A 4190-nucleotide genomic window follows, 5' to 3' on the forward strand; every position below is an offset into this window, starting at 1 on the left:
CTATAAAACATGACCTTTTATACAGTGTGTCATAAAAAAGAAATGGAAAATTAGCTTTCATAAGAAGAATCTAATTTGATAGTTCTTTTAGGAACAACTTTCCCACTTCAAAGGTTTTAGGATTCAAGGATAAATGACACTAAATCCAGCTATAAGGTGAGATGGTATTCAATCCATTAAAACAGTGGTTCTGAAATGTTTTCAGGTAGCAAATACCTGGAATTTGTGGTGTTATATGGAAAAATTTAAAATATATTAATAAATTTAATTTCACCAAAAAGACTGTAATATAAGACCATATTTTACATAAATGTCCCCACATTATTTTGAATATATAGGTTTTCCAGTCACATGAAATATTTGATCCATTACTGTTTCTTTTTTTTTTTAATCTGCTAGGTAAAAAATGCTAGCAATCTACTAATTTTTTAAGAATGACTATGAGGGAAAAAAGCTTAAAATTGAAAAAAAAATATTTTTCTGTTAATTAGAAATACATCATCATTCAGTTTAGTAGATCATCTTAGTCCAACCTACTGAACTCTTTCATATGAGCATAATTTGAGAACCACTAAAATATACATTTATTAAGCACCTATATTTACGAAAATATGCAATGCGTTATGGGAAAACAATAAAATATCATGTCTCAGTTTACAAACTTACCGAGAAGAAAAAAAAATTCCTTACAGGGTTTTGATTTTGTCTTCTAAGACTATATAAATGTATGAAAAATGTTTACGCTTATTACAGGAAAATTAACTATTGTAGCTATGGAATAATCATCAATGCAAATTAAACCTGTATATATGTATATGGGAGGTCTTCAAAGAAGTTATGAAATAGGGTGACACTATCAAATTCATACATTTGAAAATTTACTTTTGGAGTAATGCATTGTGAAGAAATTAGAACAAGAGAAACACTTGCAATAGTCCAAGTAAAAATGTGGCCCTGAAATAGGATAGTAAAGTAGGAAGGAAATAATTTGAAAGAGGTTCCTTAAGATATAGAATCACTATGAATTGATTTGACTGGATTTGGAGGTTGAAAAAAGAATCAAAGATGACTCACCAAAGTTTCTAGTTATGATACCTAGATGGAAGGTAGATAGGTTTTTTTTTTGGTGGTGGGGGGAGGTATACACATAAGACTATGAAAAGTTCGAAGGCACATAAGAGTAGAGAGGGAATATGAAGGTGGGGAATACGAAAAGCTGGCCTAAAATGAGGAGTAAGAACTGAAATAACAGAAGATAAAAAGCAGATGTTATAGGCTGAGGAAGATGTGGAATCCCTTACACTGCCTTTAGAAAGACATTAGAAGCCATTAGAAAACTATTACTAGGGAAATGACATGGTTGATTTAAGTCATTGGAAATGATTTAAGTGTCAACGAGGCAAAAAATATTTGGAAATCGTACATCTTGGTTTCTTGACAAATGCCATAATAACTATTATCATAATGGTACCAAGAAATATTTCAAATAGAAACAGAGAATTCACCCACTTAAATCACCTACTTTAAGAAAATTTTGCATCAGTGTAGGCTGGAGTGAAAGTTTACAGTATTGAAATTCAAACTGACAAGGTAAAAGACATTTTATATGCTTTACTGAAACACTAGCAAATCTTTTGTAATATCTTAATTCAGAGGGAAAAAAGTCTTAAAGGAGACTGACTATATGTCAGAATTTTGAAGCATTCACTATTTAAATCAAAATACTTCCTAATATGTACTGCCTCAACCCATAAAACAGATCAGCAATTTATATGGCCAAATGAGTCCTATCTTTATGACAAAAATTTACTTAGATAAACTAGTAGTCTTGTCTCTGCCCACCACCCCATAGCACAGTTTGGTCTATTATCAATCAGAATCTGTCTTAGTTTACTAGGGCTGCAATAACAAAGTACCACAGACTGGGTGGCTTAAAAAACAGAAATTTATTTTCTCATAGTTTTGGGGGCTAGTAGGCTGAGATCAAGGTGTCAGCATGTTTGGTTTCTTCCAAGGCTTCTCTCTTGGCTTGCAGATGGCCACCTTCTAGCTATGTCTTCAAATATGTTTATGGAAATATTGTTCACAGAATCTATAGGAAGCCTGGAAAATCAGGCTTGGGAAATAAAAGAAGCAAGAAATAATAGCAAAGAATGAAGTAAGGACTTGTATGGATCTTGCCACACTGGCCTGCCGCCACTGGACTGGTAATACCATACATGCATTCTAATGCCCTGAAAAATTCCTACACTTTGAGTCTTTGTCTTGTTTTCTTGAGATTAAAAGCCTGAGACATAGGGTTTCCTTCTGTAAGAAGGGCTTCCTTCCTATACAGAAGGACATTAGAATGCTGGATAGCAAACAATAATTTCTATTCAGTACAAAATCTACTGCCTTAATCTATTACATCTGATACATTCCAATAAATGTAAAGTTATCCAAATGGCTATATCCAAGGTAGTAAATTCACAGCCTGTCTACCAAATCGAAGCAGTCAGGTTTGACTGTTTTTCTTTTAGTTCTTTTACGGTGGGCATTTACCTCAGGTTTAACACTGTTCCCACAACTTCCTAATGTATTTCACTCACCCTGACGCTCAAGTTTATAGCCCTGCTTTCTTGGGTATTTGAATTGTAACCCTTGGACTATGCCTTCTAAGCACTGTTTTGTGAAAGTTTCGTTTGAATTGTAAGGTCAATAAAAATAGCAGTAGAAGACATAAAAGTCCCAGCCCTGCTACCATTTGCTATTTGAGACCAGGAAAAACCATGTACCTTATTTCAAAAAGTAGTGAATTCAATGAGTTGGACTTCCTTATTTCTAAAATGTATGAAGAAATAGTGTATGAGGGAGAGTGCTATAAGAGCATGTACTATATTCAGAAATGTGTATTTTCCACTTGAGGCAAGAAAGGATCTTTGTTCTCTACCTGGGCTACACTTCAGAGGAAAAAACCGAAAGCAAAGGTCAGGAGACAGAGGAAGTTATGAACCATGAAACTGGAGCCATTATCATAACATTATGAGACTCTAGATTCTTTGTAACTTCCCCATATTTGTTACTTATAATTCATTTGCCTCATAATAATAATCAGTAAAATTACTCAAAATCAAAGGCCCAAAGGGTGTCTTTGGGGCACTAAAAGTAGGAAGTTAAGACAACTACATTCCATATGCAAACAAAGTCTCAAAGGAGACGATCCCCAAATAATCAAATGGATAATAATACTGAGTAAAGAGGGGGCTGGCTGCATCCCTCCATCCTCTGACAAGAACTATGACAATTACAAAAAATAAAGATGAAAATATGTAAAAGGGGGGGAGCCCATTAACCTGGCAATATGAGCCCAAATGAAAAAAAGTGTGTCAACATACACCTGCCATTCTCGACACAATTCTTTTTAGTAGCTATCACACTTCTTCTACACACACACATACACACACAAAACATACTTGGGGTTCCTTGACATTATCTTACGTAGAAAATTACTAAGCAAATAATCAATTTGACTAAGTAGGGGGGCTTATCGTTTTCTCCCTATTCAAATTAATGAAAAAGATAAAAAAACTTTTATCTATAAAGATGATTCTTGGTTCCACAATGCTTCTTAACAGAAATAGTTTAAACAATAATCATTTTAAAAAATAACAGCTAAGCATTGTACATTTTTAAAAAATAGTATTTTCGTTTGTACAAATATCAATGGGTCCCATTCATCATTCAAGTACCTTTTCAAACAGGATCTAAGTTTGTAATGTTAGGTAATAGGCATATAGGCTGAAGCCGGACTGCCAAGATTACAATTGCTGGCTCTGTCCTTAACATAACTTTGGGCATCTTTCTTCCTTTCTCTGCTTCATCTATAAAACGAAAACAGTAACAACTCCCACCTAAGTGTCGTTGTGATAACTAAATGAAATAGTGTGTGTAATGTGCCAAGGAATTTCTGGAGCTACCAAGCACTTAAACTAAGTTTGGTTACTTTCACGTTATAAAGGAATTTTTAGGAATCACCTAGGCACTCTCCTAAAGTCTCAAAATAATACAGTACTTCTAAGGAGTTCAAGTGCCTCCTTATCTGGGACGCCATCTCAGATGCTCTTCAAATGAAAGGGACCCTGCAAATGAAAGTTAACTTTTTCCATTTTTTTAATAATCCTTCGCAGGAATCTGAAGCACGCTACACTCAC

At 34.2% G+C, this 4190-nt stretch overlaps 1 long non-coding RNA gene across 10 annotated transcripts in view; it reads right to left on the reverse strand.

The window, feature by feature from the left end:
- Positions 1 to 4190, reverse strand: part of LOC103786954 (uncharacterized) — a 461968-nt gene that overhangs the window by 457401 nt on the left and 377 nt on the right. The window lies entirely within an intron of this gene.

This window comes from Pan paniscus, chromosome 13 (assembly GCF_029289425.2).
Source record: "Pan paniscus chromosome 13, NHGRI_mPanPan1-v2.0_pri, whole genome shotgun sequence".
NCBI classification, from domain to species: Eukaryota; Metazoa; Chordata; class Mammalia; order Primates; family Hominidae; genus Pan; species Pan paniscus.